This window comes from Mus musculus, chromosome 15 (genome assembly GCF_000001635.26).
Source record: "Mus musculus strain C57BL/6J chromosome 15, GRCm38.p6 C57BL/6J".
Classification (NCBI taxonomy): Eukaryota; Metazoa; Chordata; class Mammalia; order Rodentia; family Muridae; genus Mus; species Mus musculus.
In genome coordinates, this window is record NC_000081.6 from 29993852 (window position 1) to 30009508 (window position 15657).

The 15657-nt window shown below is 41.5% G+C and overlaps 2 pseudogenes; both read right to left on the reverse strand.

The window, feature by feature from the left end:
• Nucleotides 1-10210: 10210 nt before the first annotated feature.
• Gm24554 lies at nucleotides 10211-10283 on the reverse strand (annotated as a pseudogene).
• A 51-nt stretch (nucleotides 10284-10334) lies between these two features.
• On the reverse strand, nucleotides 10335-10408 carry Gm23327 (annotated as a pseudogene).
• Between the last annotated feature and the right edge of the window lie 5249 nt (nucleotides 10409-15657).

A 15657-nucleotide genomic window follows, 5' to 3' on the forward strand; every position in this document is an offset into this window, starting at 1 on the left:
CACATTTCATACATTGTTGGTACATAATACTTGTGAGAATGAGGATGTAGAGAAACAGGAACACTCCTCCATTGCTAGTGGTGTTGCAAATTGGTACAACCACTCTGAAAATCAATCCGGAGGTTCCTCGGAAGACTGGAAATACATCTACCTGAAGACCCAGTTATACCACTCTTGAGAATATACCCAAAGTATCCCCCATCATACAATAGGGACACATACTCCACTATGTTCATAGCAGCCTTATCTGTGTTATCCAGAAGCTGGAAACAATCCAGATGTCCCACAACGGAAGAATGGATACAGAAAATGTGGTTCATTTACACAATGGAATACTGTTCAGCTACTAAGAACGAGGACATCATGAGTTTTGCTGGCAAATGGATGGAACTAGAAAATATTATTCAGAGTGAGGTAACTCCAACCCAAAAGGACATGTATGGTATGTACTCACTAAAAAGTGGATATTAGCCAAAAAATACAGAATACCTAGGATGCAATAGACAGAACTCAAGAAGCTTAACAAGAAGAAGGGCCCAAGTGAGGACGATTCAATCACTTTTGTGATGGAGAAGAAAACAATCAAGGGAGGGAGAGGGAAGGAGGGATCTGGGTGAGAGGGGGAAAGAGAAGGGGAAAATGGGAACATGATCAGGTATGGGAAAGGTAACAAGAGAGAAGCCCTGAGGGCCAGCAGAATGAATGGAAATATGCAACCTCGGTGGTAGGAGGTAGGGGGACCCTCTAGAAACTACCAGGGACCTGGGAGATGCTAGACTCTTAGGACTCAAAGGAAGGGACCTTAGATGAAATGCCCAACAGTGGAGAAAGGGAACTTCCTTATAGAGTCTACCTCCAGCAAATAGACAGGGCATCAAGTGGAGGGATGGGTTGCCATCTCACAGTCAAAAACTCTAACCCAGAATTGTTCCTGTCTAAAAGAACTGCTAGGACAAAAATGGAGAAGAGATTGGGGGAAAGGAGGTCGAGTGGCTGGTCCAACTTGGTATCCATATCAAGGGGAGGCTCCAAAGCCTAACACTATTACTGATGCTATGGTGTGCTCTCAGACAGGAGCCTAGCATGGCTGTCCTCTGAGAGAACCAACACACAGCTGACTGAGACACATTCAGATACTTACACACCACCAATGAACTGAAGTCGGGGACCCCTGTGGTTGAATTAGGGGAAAGCTGGAAGAAGCTGAGAAGGGCAACCCCATCAGAAGACCAGCAGTCTCAACTACGTGCCTTGATATCTCTCAGACACTGAGCCATCACCCAGGCAGCATACACTAGCTAGTCTGAACCCTCAACACATATACAGCAGAGGTCTGTCTGGTCTGGACTGGTGGGGTGGAGTGGGGTGGGAGGAGAGCATCTGTCTCCTTTCTTTTTTTTTTTTTTTTTTTTTTTCTTCTGCGGCAAGCTTTATTGCTTCTTTTTTTTTAATTAGGTATTTTCCTCGTTTACATTTTCAATGCTATCCCAAAGGTCCCCCATACCCACCCCCCCCAATCCCCTACCCACCCACTCCCCCTTTTTGGGCCTGGCGTTCCCCTGTACTGGGGCATATAAAGTTTGCAAGTCCAATGGGCCTCTCTTTGCAGTGATGGCCAACTAGGCCATCTTTTAATACATATGCAGCTAAAGACAAGAGCTCCCGGGTACTGGTTAGTTCATATTGTTGTTCCACCTATAGGGTTGCAGTTCCCTTTAGCTCCTTGGGTAGGTTCTCTAGGTCCTCCATTAGGGGCCGTGTGACCCATCCAATAGCTGACTGTGATCATCCACTTCTGTGTTTGCTAGGCCCCGGCATAGTCTCACAAGAGAGAGCTATATCTGGGTCCTTTCAGCGAAATCTTGCTAGTGTATGCAATGGTGTCAGCATTTGGAAGCTGATTATGGGATGGATCCCTGCATATGGCAATCACTAGATGACCCTTTCGTCACAGCTCCAAATTTTATCTCTGTAACTCCTTCTATGGGTGTTTTGTTCCCATTTCTAAGAAAGGGTAAAGTGTCCACACTTTGGTCTTCGTTCTTCTTGAATTTCATGCATTTGGCAAGTTGTATCTTGTATCTTGGGTATCCTAAGTTTCTGGGCTATTATCCACTTATCAGTGAGTACATATTGTGCGAGTTCCTTTGTGATTGGGTTACTTCACTCAGGATGATACCTTCCAGGTCCATCTATTTGCCTAGGAATTTCATAAATTCATTCTTTTTAATAGCTGAGTAGTACTCCATTGTGTAGATGTACCACATTTTCTGTATCCATTCCTCTGTTGAGGGGCATCTGGGTTCTTTCCAGCTTCTGGCTATTATAAATAAGGCTGCTATGAACATAGTGGAGCATGTGTTCTTCTTACCAGTTGGGACATCTTCTGGATATATGCCCAGGAGAGGTATTGTGGGATCCTCCGGTAGTACTATGTCCAATTTTCTGAGGAACCACCAGACTGATTTCCAGAGTGGTTATACAAGCTTGCAATGCCACCAACAATGGAGGAGTGTTCCACTTTCTCCACATCCTCGCCAGCATCTGCTGTCACCTGAGTTTTTGATCTTAGCCATTCTGACTGGTGTGAAGTGGAATCTCAGTGTTGTTTTGATTTGCATTTCCCTGATGATTAAGGATGTTGAACATTTTTTCAGGTGCTTCTCTGCCATTTGGTATTCCTCATGTGAGAATTCTTTGTTCAGCTCTGAGCCCCATTTTTTAATGGGGTTATTTGATTTTCTGGAGTCCACCTTCTTGAGTTCTTTATATATATTGGATACTAGTCCCCTATCCGATTTGGGATAGGTAAAGATCCTTTCCCAATCTGTTGGTGGCCTTTTTGTCTTATTGACGGTGTCTTTTGCTTTGCAGAAGCTTTGCAATTTTATGAGGTCTCATTTATCGATTCTTGATCTTATAGCACAAGCCATTGTTGTTCTATTCAGGAATTTTTCCGCTGTACCCATATCTTCGAGGCTTTTCCCTACTTTCTCATCTATAAGTTTCAGTGTCTCTGGTTTTTTTTTCCATTTTTATTGGGTATTTAGCTCATTTACATTTCCAATGCTGTACTAAAACTCCCCCATACCAACCCACCCCCACTCCCCTACCCACCCACTCCCCCTTTTTAGCCCTGGCGTTCCCCTGTACTGTGGCATATAAAATTTGCGTGTCCAATGGGCCTCTCTTTCCAGTGATTGCCGACTAGGCCATCTTTTGATACATATGCAGCTAGAGTCAAGAGCTCCGGAGTACTGGGTAGTTCATAATGTTGTTCCACCTATAGGGTTGCAGATCCCTTTAGCTCCTTGGGTTCTTTCTCTAGCTCCTCCATTGGGAGCCCTGTGATCCATCCATTAGCTGACTGTGAGCATCCACTTCTGTGTTTGCTAGGCCCCGGCATAGTCTCACAAGAGACAGCTACATCTGGGTCCTTTCGATAAAATCTTGCTAGTGTATTCAATGGTGTAAGCGTTTGGATGCTGATTATGGGGTGGATCCCTGGATATGGTAGTCTCTACATGGTCCATCCTTTCATCTCAGCTCCAAACTTTGTCTCTGTAACTCCTTCCATGGGTGCTTTATTCCCAATTCTAAGGAGGGGCATAGTGTCCACACTTCAGTCTTCATTCTTCTTGAGTTTCATGTGTTTAGCAAATTGTATCTTATAACTTGGGAATCCTAGGTTTGGGGCTAATATCCACTTATCAGTGAGTACATATTGTGTGAGTTCCTTTGTGAATGTTTTACCTCACTCAGGATGATGCCCTCCAGGTCCATCCATTTGGCTAGGAATTTCATAAATTCATTCTTTTTAATAGCTGAGTAGTACTCCATTGTGTAGATGTACCACATTTTCTGTATCCATTCCTCTGTTGAGGGGCATCTGGGTTCTTTCCAGCTTCTGGCTATTATAAATAAGGCTGCTATGAACATAGTGGAGCATGTGTCCTTCTTACCAGTTGGGGCATCTTCTGGATATATGCCCAGGAGAGGTATTGCGGGATCCTCTGGTAGTACTATGTCCAATTTTCTGAGGAACCGCCAGACTGATTTCCAGAGTGGTTATACAAGCTTGCAATGCCACCAACAATGGAGGAGTGTTCCACTTTCTCCACATCCTCGCCAGCATCTGCTGTCACCTGAATTTTTGATCTTAGCCATTCTGACTGGAGTGAAGTGGAATCTCAGTGTTGTTTTGATTTGCATTTCCCTGATGATTAAGGATGTTGAACATTTTTTCAGGTGCTTCTCTGCCATTTGGTATTCCTCATGTGAGAATTCTTTGTTCAGCTCTGAGCCCCATTTTTAATGGGGTTATTTGTTTTTCTGGAGTCCACTTTCTTGAGTTCTTTATATATATTGGATACTAGTCCACTATCCGATTTGGGATAGGTAAAGATCCTTTCCCAATCTGTTGGTGGCCTTTTTGTCTTATTGACGGTGTCTTTTGCTTTGCAGAAGCTTTGCAATTTGATGAGGTCTCATTTATCGATTCTTGATCTTATAGCACAAGCCATTGCTGTTCTATTCAGGAATTTTTCCGCTGTACCCATATTTTCGAGGCTTTTCCCTACTTTCTTCTCTATAAGTTTCAGTTTCTCTGGTTTTATGTGGAGTTCCTTAATCCACTTAGATTTGACCTTAGTACAAGGAGATAGAAATGGATCAATTTGCATTCTTCCACATGATAACTGCCAGTTGTGCCAGCACCATTTGTTGAAAATGCTGTCTTTTTTCCACTGGATGGTTTTAGCTCCCTTGTCAAAGATCAAGTGACCATAGGTGTGTGGATTCATCTCTGGGTCTTCAATTCTGTTCCATTGGTCTACTTGTCTGTCACTATACCAGTACCATGGAGTTTTGATCACAATTGCTCTGTAGTACAGTTTTAGGTCTGGCATGGTGATTCCACCAGAGGTTCTTTTATCCTTAAGAAGAGTTTTTGCTATCCTCGGTTTTTGTTATTCCAGATGAATCTGCCGATTGCCCCTTCTAATTCGTTGAAGAATTGAGTTGGAATTTTGATGGGGATTGCATTGAATCTGTAGATTGTTTTTGGCAAGATAGCCATTTTTACAAGGTTGATCCTGCCAATCCATGAGCATGGGAGATCTTTCCATCTTCTGAGATATTCTTTAATTTCTTTCTTCAGAGACTTGAAGTTGTTATCATACAGACCTTTCACTTCCTTAGTTAGAGTCACGCCAAGATATTTTATATTGTTTGTGACTATTGAGGAGGGAGTTGTTTCCCCAATTTCTTTCTCAGCCTGTTTATTCTTTGTGTAGAGAAAGGCCATTGACTTGTTTGAGTTAATTTTATATCCAGCTACTTCATTGAAGCTGTTTATCAGGCTTAGGAGTTCTCTGGTGGAATTTTTCGGGTCACTTATATATACTATCATATCATCTGCAAAAAGTGATATTTTGACTTCTTCCTTTCCAATTTGTATCCCCTTGAACTCCTTTTGTTGTCTAATTGCTCTGGCTAGGACTTCAAGTACAATGTTGAATAGGTAGGGCGAGAGTGGACAGCCTTGTCTAGTCCCTGATTTTAGTGGGATTGCTTCCAGCTTCTCACCATTTACTTTGATGTTGGCTATTGGTTTGCTGTAGATTGCTTTTATCATGTTTAGGTATGGGCTTTGAATTCCTGATCTTTCCAAGACTTTTATCATGAATGGGTGTTGGATTTTGTCAAATGCTTTCTCAGCATCTACCGAGATGATCATGTGGTTTTTGTCTTTGAGTTTGTTTATATACTGGATTACATTGATGGATTTTCGTATATTAAACCATCCCTGCATCCCTGGGATGAAACCTACTTGGTCAGGATGGATGATTGTTTTGATGTGTTCTTGGATTCGGTTACCAAGAACTTTATTGAGGATTTTTGCATCGATATTCATAAGGGAAATTGGTCTGAAGTTCTCTATCTTTGTTGGGTCTTTTTGTGGTTTAGGTATCAGAGTAATTGTGGCTTCATAGAATGAGTTGGGTAGAGTACCTTCCGTTTCTATTTTGTGGAATAGTTTGTGAAGAACTGGAATTAGGTCTTCTTTGAAGGTCTGATAGAGCTCTGCACTAAACCCATCTGGTCCTGGGCTTTTTTTGGCTGGGAGACTATTTATAACTGCTTCTATTTCTTTAGGGGATATGGGACTGTTTAGATGGTCAACTTGATCCTGATTCAACTTTGGTACCTGGTATCTGTCCAGAAATTTGTCCATTTCATCCAGGTTTTCCAGTTTTGTTGAGTATAGACTTTTGTAGAAGGATCTGATGGTGTTTTGGATTTCTTCAGGATCTGTAGTTATGTCTCCCTTTTCATTTCTGATTTTGTTAATTAGGATTTTGTCCCTGTGCCCTCTAGTGAGTCTAGCTAAGGGTTTATCTATCTTGTTGATTTTCTCAAAGAACCAACTCCTCGTTTGGTTAATTCTTTGAATAGTTCTTCTTGTTTCCACTTGGTTGATTTCACCCCTGAGTTTGATTATTTCCTGCCTTCTACTCCTCTTGGGTGAATTTGCTTCCTTTTCTTCTAGACCTTTTAGGTGTGTTGTCAAGCTGCTAATGTGTGCTCTCTCTAGTTTCTTTTTGGAGGCACTCAGAGCTATGAGTTTTCCTCTTAGGAATGCTTTCATTGTGTCCCATAGGTTTGGGTATGTTGTGGCTTCATTTTCATTAAACTCCAAAAAGTCCTTAATTTCTTTCTTTATTCCTTCCTTGACCAAGGTGTCATTGAGAAGAGTGTTGTTCAGTTTCCACGTGAATGTTGGCTTTCTATTATTTATTTTGTTATTGAAGATCAGCCTTAGTCCATGGTGATCTGATAGGATGCATGGGACAATTTCAATATTTTTGTATATGTTGAGGCTTGTTTTGTGACCAATTATGTGGTCAATTTTAGAGAAGGTACCATGAGGTGCTGAGAAGAAGGTGTATCCTTTTGTTTTAGGATAAAATGTTCTGTAGATATCTGTTAAGTCCATTTGTTTCATCACTTCTGTTATTTTCACTGTGTCCCTGTTTAGTTTCTGTTTCCATGATCTGTCCATTGGTGAAAGTGGTGTGTTGAAGTCTCCCACTATTATTGTGTGAGGTGCAATGTGTGCTTTGAGCTTTACTAAAGTTTCTTTAATGAATGTGGCTGCCCTTGTATTTGGAGCATAGATATTCAGAATTGAGAGTTCCTCTTGGAGGATTTTACCTTTGATGACTATGAAGTGCCCCTCCTTGTCTTTTTTGATGACTTTGGGTTGGAAGTCAATCTTATCAGATATTAGGATGGCTACTCCAGCTTGTTTCTTCAGACCATTTGCTTGGAAAATTGTTTTCCAGCCTTTCATTCTGAGGTAGTGTCTATCTTTTTCTCTGAGATGAGTTTCCTGTAAGCAGCAAAATGTTGGGTCCTGTTTGTGTAGCCAGTTTGTTAGTCTATATCTTTTTATTGGGGAGTTGAGACCATTGATATTAAGAGATATTAAGGAAAAGTAATTGTTGCTTCCCGTTATTTTTGTTGTTAAAGTTGGCATTCTGTTCTTGTGGCTGTCTTCTTTTAGTTTTGTTGAGGGATTATTGTCTTGTTTTTTCTAGGGCGTGGTTCCCGTCCTTGTATTGTTTTTTTTTCTGTTATTATCCTTTGAAGGGCTGGATTCGTGGAGAGATAATGGGTGAATTTAGTTTTGTCGTGGAATACTTTGGTTTCTCCATCTATGGTAACTGAGAGTTTGGCTGGGTATAGTAGCCTGGGCTGGCATTTGTGTTCTCTTAGTGTCTGTATAATACCTGTCCAGGATCTTCTGGCTTTCGTAGTCTCTAATGAAAAGTCTGGTGTAATTCTGATAGGTCTGCCTTTATATGTTACTTGACCTTTTTTCCTTACTGCTTTTAGTATTCTATCTTCATTTAGTGCATTTGATGTTCTGATTATTATGTGTCGGGAGGAATTTCTTTTCTGGTCCAGTCTATTTGGAGTTCTGTAGGCTTCTTGTATGTTCATGGGCATCTCTTTCTTTAGATTTGGGAAGTTTTCTTCAATAATTTTGTTGAAGATATTTGCTGGTCCTTTGAGTTGAAAATCTTCATTCTCATCCACTCCTATTATCCGTAGGTTTGGTCTTCTCATTGTGTCCTGGATTTCCTGGATGTTTTAAGTTAGGATCTTTTTGCATTTTCCATTTTCTTTGATTGTTGTGCCGATGTTCTCTATGGAATCTTCTGCACTTGAGATTCTCTCTTCCATCTCTTGTATTCTGTTGCTGATGCTCGCATCTATGTTTCCAGATTTCTTTCCTAGGGTTTCTATCTCCAGCGTTGCCTCACTTTGGGTTTTCTTTATTGTGTCTACTTCCCTTTTTAGGTCTAGTATGGTTTTGTTCATTTCCATCACCTGTTTGGATGTGTTTTCCTGTTTTTCTATAAGGACTTCTACCTGTTTGGTTATGTTTTCCTGTTTTTCTTTAAGGACTTGTAACTCTTTAGCAGTGTTCTCCTGTATTTCTTTAAGTGAGTTATTAAATTCCTTCTTTATGTCTTCTATCATCATCATGAGATATGCTTTTAAATCCAGGTCTACCTTTTCAGGTGTGTTAGGGTGCCCTGGACTGGGCGAAGTGGGCGTTCTGGGTTCTGATGATGGTGAGTGGTCCTGGTTTCTGTTAGTAGGATTCTTATGTTTACCTTTCGCCCTCTGGCAATCTCTGGAGTTAGTTGTTATAGTTGTCTTTGTTTATAGATTGTTTCTCTGTTGATTTTGTTACCCTCTATCAGCAGATGTGGGAGACTAGCTCTCTCCTCTGAGTTTCAGTAGTCAGAGCAGTCTCTGCAGGCAAGCTCTCCTCTTTCAGGGAAGGTGCACAGTTATCCGGTGTTGGACCTCCTCCTGGCTGAAGATGAAGGCCCAAAACAGGATCTTTCCCAGAAGCTGTGTTGCTTTGTCCAGGAAGGTGGCTGGTTGTCTGGAGCCGAAGTTGGTGCCGCCTCAGAAGCTCTCTGGCTCTTGTCTGTCCCAGAAACGGCTGGCCTCTGTATTCCACACCCTCACCCGTGCAGCCTGCCCTCTGAGGAGTCCCGGAGCCAAGGAGGCTCCCGCCGGGGCCTGAGGCAGAAACCTCTCGGGCCGGGCGGACCCCTGTGATCTCACCAGGAAGGTGGCCGGTTGTCTCATCTGTCTCCTTTCTGTTCCACCATAAAGAAGAAAAGGGGCAGGGCAGGCTCTCTTGTGCTCATGCCTTCGGGGCCGGGTCACCTACAACTCTCAGGGCCCACTCTAATTTGCTGCCCAAGCAATGTGCAGAGCCCTCTCATGTGCTGCAGCCTGTGAGGGTCGGGAAACAGCTCACTTTTTCTCATGACTCCACAGCCAGCTCTCCTGCCTGCTGTGAATAGCAGTGGGGTTTGGGGGAGACATCTCTCCTTGCCCAGGCTGCTGTATGGAAAACAATTTGCTGGACAAGAGCTCCCATGATCAAATGTACAGGGCCAGCTCTTCCAAGATACTCTGGCAAAGGATGAGACCAATTCTCCACAGTTCTTCAGACATCGATATATCTCCAAGTGGCAGCCTAACCAGGGTCATTTGCCTGGCCATTGGTGGTAACAGACCCCTGTGGCTGTAGAGCAAACTTAGACACGGTCCCTGGTGGAAGCACAGGCCAGGACCCCATCGTGGTCCCAGGTGGCATCACCAGCTACTCACATCAGGCTGTTCCTCACAAACCTCAAGTCTCCAGTTCTTCCTCTCTTCATTGTGCCCACATTCTTAGGTGTTCATTCTCTTTCATTTCTCTACCACTTAGTTGCTCCACTCAGTGGAACCCAGGGTCTCTGAGTGTCTGGGATCATCTCAGGAGGGGTCTCAGGCGTGCTATACCCCAGTCATGCATTGTGGATCCAGGCAAGGGTCATCTCAGCTGTAGTCTTCCCCTGCCCAGGCCTTCCCAGCACCAGACTGGTAGTCATCACAGGATAGTTCTCTGTCTGGACACCATGGCACCTGTCTGGTGATCCTCTGGGGCTCGCTCCTCACCAGGTCTGCCTCAGTGCCCCCTTGCAAAGCTTGTCTGCCTTGGGCTTACTCCCTCCTCAGCCCAAGGTCCCAGGTGGGGCTCTTCTAGGCTCCAGCTTGCTCCTTGTCCTGGGAGCCTATCTGGTCCTTTCTAGGGTCAGACTGGTGGTAAGCCTCAGTCTCATATTTTCCAGAGATTGTTAAGCTACTAATCATTCCAGTGTTCATAGGTCAGAACGCTGAGTTTAGACATAGGCGCTCTCTCTCTTTCTCTCTCTCTCTCTCTCTCTCTCTCTCTCTCTCTCTCTCTCTCTCTCTCCTTTCTCTCTCTCTCTGCCACCTACTGATGCATATGTGACACAGCAGCCACACCTGCTAAGGCTCTAGGGATGAGCAGACATTCCATCATCATCATCATTATATTGTTTTATTTATTCCAAATGTTACCCCCTTCCTTGTCCCCCCTCCCAGACCCAGAGTTCTTAACTCCAACCTCCTTCCCCTTTGCTTCTAAGAGGGTACTTCCTTACCAACCCACCAACCCCCACCTCACCCCTGTCAGCATTTCCCTTCCCTGGGGTATTAAGTTTCTACAGGATTAGGCACATCCTCTCCCACTGAGGCCAGACAAGGCAATCCCCTGCTAGATATGTGCCAGGGGCCACAGCCCAGTCCATGTTTGCTATTTGGTTGTTTGCTTAGTCTCTGGGAGCTTGCAGGGGCTCAAGTGTGTTGATACTGTTGTTCTTCCGAAGGGGCTGCAATGCCCTTCGGCTCCTTCAGTCCTTCCCTTAACTCTTACATTGGGGTCCCAGACCACAGTCCAATGATTAGCTGTAAATATCTACATCTGTCTCATTCAGCTGCTGGTAGGACCTCTCAGAGGACAGACATGCTAGGTTTCTTCTTGCAAGCATAGCATGGCATCAGTAAAAGTGTCAGGGTTTGGTACCCAGAGCAGACATTCCTAACAGAAGTCTCTCCCTGTGTTTTTGTACCTTGACTAGACGTTAGCTTGCTACCAACACCTGACAGATGGAGATCTCCAAACTCGTAATACAGACTCTAACCAGGTCAGGCCTCGTGATGATCCCAATTTGAAGCATTCTCATTTACACTGTGACATCTAAAATTTCCCTATATCAGAGAGAAGACCGGTAGGAGGGACTTCTTCATCTGTCTTCGGGCCTTCATTTTGCTTGACTCCAGAATCTTCTGACAAGCTGTACTTCTGGCCTTTCTCCATTACATGTGACTTTTGCTTCTACTGCTGCTTTACCAGGACAGAGGGCCAATGGATATCCGGACTCCCTTCTGTGCAAATGACCTCTGCTTAGAAGAGAACAACATCTTGAGAAGTGGTGAGTTTAATGTTCCTACTTAGGAAGAGGCAAGTGCTGTCTTTCAGGCCTATTTCTCTACATTTTCCTGATAAACCTTAGTGGGGAAAAAGTGAAGGCAGTGTCTCAGACTGATTTTTGTGTATTTCCATGATAAGCACTCAGCTGAAACCTTGTAATAAGCTCGGTGGTATCGAAAAACCTCAGGCTTCTTCCAATATTATTATAACAGCAAAGAGAGATAATTTTACGAAAAAAACAACCAAAAAAAAACCAACCACAGATCCAATTCTCTAATGAGCATAAATGCCATTATTATAAGCAAAATATCTACCAAACAAATTTAAGAACGTGTTAAGAGGATCATGATCACAACAATTTTTTTTATACCTGTGACTCAAGAGCTTATTGGTATAAACAAAGCAGTAAGATAAGTACACTATATAATAAACCCAGGGGCAGAAATCACATGATTTGACATAGAAAAGAGATTTGCTAGTATTGAACATATCTTCATGATAGATGTCTGGTAGAAATTAAAATTAGATGAAACATACCTCAACATAATAAAGACTATATGTGACAAATATATATCTTACTTCATACTAAATGGAAAAAAATTCATGAGACCATGAAGCCTGGAAGAAGAGAAAGGTAGCCACTGTCAATACTCACTAAATTAAAAATGTGGATGACATAAAGTGAAATTTCAGATGCATTATTCCTAACTCATTTTAAGAGTAACAAATTCCAGTCGGGCATGGTGACACACTCCTTTAGTCCCAGCACTTGGGCGGCAGAGGCAGGCTGATTTCTGAGTTCGAGGCCAGCCTGGTCTACAGAGTGAGTCCCAGGACAGCCAGGGCTACACAGAGAAACCCTGTCTCGAAAAAACAAACAAACAAACAAACAAAAAAAAGAGTAACAAATTTCACAGAAGTTTCAGACTCATCTGGCACAGAAGGCCCTGCTCTAAGAGGCCCTGTGTTGGCAAGTCAGGTAAGGAGATGACTTGAAGATGTCATCATTACTAACGGGGACCACATGTCCTCTGTGAGGCTCTGTGCTAATCGTTTATCATTCACATCCTCCAAATGATGTAACTACTAGTCCCCTATTGTCTCCCATCAGAGAGCTGTGTCTCAGGCTGACCGTTGTGCATGTCCCTGATAAGCTCTCAGCTGACGCTTGTGTAGTAAGCTCTTTAAAAACGTTAAAGAAATTAAAGTTTGAGAAGCCTTCTTTCTGTTATCACATAATCCATACATATATTGAGTGTAATAGGATTTTGGACTCTTGCTTCTAGGTCCAAGCTACAACCCAATACTGCACTTAGGAAGGCCAAGATCTACCCTAGATTTTTGCATACACTATTTCTTTGGCTGTTCTAAGTAATTTTATATAGTTGACTGTTCTTTATGCAAAGAACAAATATATGCTAAAAATTTTGGCAGATATTTTTAGGATACCTACAATATATATTTTTATTTAACTTTATAATTTCTTCATTCATTTGAGATTTTATTAGTATTTCTATACTTTTTACAACCACACAACTGCTTATGAAGACTGTATTGTATGCCAAAACTTAGATAAGGCTTTTGTTTTACCACATTAGAATTCTGAAGATCATATTAAACAAATGGCTCAGTTATTAAATCTACTGCACAAGCACAGGGCCTCGGGGTGTTTAGCAGTGCTCACACATGGTTCACTGCCATTCATGACTCTACTTCCAGGGGGTCTGAAACATTCCTCTGACCTACCAGACACTGGGCATACGTGTGGTATGGCAGATAATACTTCAAAAGTCTCTTTCAAGAATAATGACATTTTTCTTCTGAAAGGAATTTATATGGTTAATTTTGAAGTTTCAGATGAAAATTATTCACATGAGTATAATTTAAATTTAGATGGCTATATCTAGATAACAAGAAGCTTATTCATGAGATTTCTTATTAGTCTTGATTGGTATTGCTTTCTTCATTCTATTATAATGGCAATTACACAGATCCATTAATCCCAGAATATTACTGAACATTTCAGATTTACTAAGATAGACCCTATAAATATCAACTGGATATTTAAATTGATCATTTAGGTTCATAAATGTAAAGTAAAGAGTTAGTTGAAATTTTGGGAGAGATATCAATGTACTAACAAATTTCTATTTCTGTATCAATTGCCATGGCATTCACACACATATATTGAAGCTTAAATTGACCTTGATGTTTCAATGTCAACAGAAAATGATTCAGGGATGGCTTAAAATGCACTGGGGGCTGAGAACTTCTCTCCCCTGTTCTGGCCTTTCCTTGAAGTATCTTCATCTTACACTTCTCAGTCACTTTCACTGAAATAATTCACATTTCCCCTAAATCAAGCACAGAAAAGTTGAAATTTTCTCTTGTTTCTCTTTAGTCTATGATAGAGCTATGACAGATGCTTTTGAAATAACAGCGCTGAGGCTATGCTGCTCTGAACTGCAAAATGCAGCTGTGGTTTGATTGTGTTAACATAGACAGGAGCTCTCTCCACAAGCATTGGATAGTCATGAGCTATTATATACAGAGTCAGACAAAATAACTAAACGATCGACCCAATGAATAAAAAATGTAGTGTGTTGTGGTAACAATTGGGAATGAAATGTGTCTAGGTCATAATTGTTCACAAACGGTCTGTATGGTTATTCTGGAGAGTCCATAGCAATTTCCCTAGAAACGGCCATTAGATGAGAGAATGTCGGGGTGAGTGAAACAGTTTTGCTCTGTTACTGACAATGACACTAAGAACATTTTGTGCAATTGCCCACTCCATGGAACCTGGGCCTGATGCTAATATACTGAAGCCTAAAATAATGCATGATTTCAAATTCACTAGATTTCAACAAATCATATACCACAGGATGTATTCTAATGTGCATTTTCTCCATCTTTTGTATAGGTTCACCCATATCCAAAGCCTTCACATGATACTTTTAATCATAAGCCTTTAATTGCCTGGCAACCTGGTATGTGTAGAATAAAATTTCCCTATTAGCTTTACATCTCACTAAATACCTATTCATCTTTACAGGTTCTCTGTCATTCAAATGCTCTCTACAAATTGTAAGCTCATTTACATTTCATGTTCGATTTAATTAGCTAGATGTCTTTACTGATATTTATGTCTTTTTATCTTATAACTATTATTACTTATTGATTTGGTGTTTTACAAACATCTTTGACACAAATGTTCTCTGTCTTTTCCACTATACTGCTGTTGGGTAGTTTCTCCTTAATGAGTAGGGAGGGATTATGTCAGTTGGAGTCAGCTGCCATAGAAAAATAACATAAACCACCTACTTTGTGGACAGCCAAGACTCATATCTTCAATGTGAGGCCTAGAAACTCCAAGGTCAAACTAACATTAAAATTGTGTGTCTACTGAGGATGCTCTTCATATATGACAATCTCTAACTATGTCTTCACCTGACTAAAGTGTCAAAGTTTGCTGTGGTCCCCCTATGAATTCCATCGCAGTTATAAAACTCCATGTTCATGAACTAGTTCAGGGGTTATCAGGCTTCCTAATGATGCAACCCTTTAATACAGTTCCTCATATTGTGGTGACCTCAACCATAAAATTATTTTTGTTTATACTTCATAACTGTAATGTTCCCACTGTTATAAATCATAATGTAAATATCTGATATGCAGATAGCTGATATTTGACTCCTGTGAATGAATCATTTGACCCCCAAAGAGGTCAAGTCCCACAGGTTAAGGACCACTGACTTAGCTACTCCCAACGGCTTTACTTACATTAGGGTTTGGCTTCAATAAATGTTTTGTATAGATATAAATACTCATACCATAGTCTTCATTCTTTCAGATGTATTCATTTTAAAGGATATAGGTTCCTTTGTTGCTAATTTTTGTGACTAGCTCTTAAAATCATCCCATAGACTCAATCATGATTCTTCAGCTATATAAAAGGGAATATACTGACTTCTCAATTTCTTTAAAAGTATTTTTATGTGCCAGGATTTATTTTTTATTTCATACTTTTCCACGTGGGTTATCAGCTGTCCTAGAGCTTACTGTTGCCTGCTCTGTATCTTCCTACTGATCTGCATGACCAAATCTCTCACATCTTCAACTTCAGTGTCACTTCTTGGCTCTCAGTTATATCCTATCCATCAGCTCTATCAATCCTATGCCAATACAAACCGCAGAGTTCAAGAAACTTTCAGATACACATTTATTTCTGTGGACACCTTCCTACAAGTTTACTTTTCCTCTTTAAAAAACAGTTGTGAGGA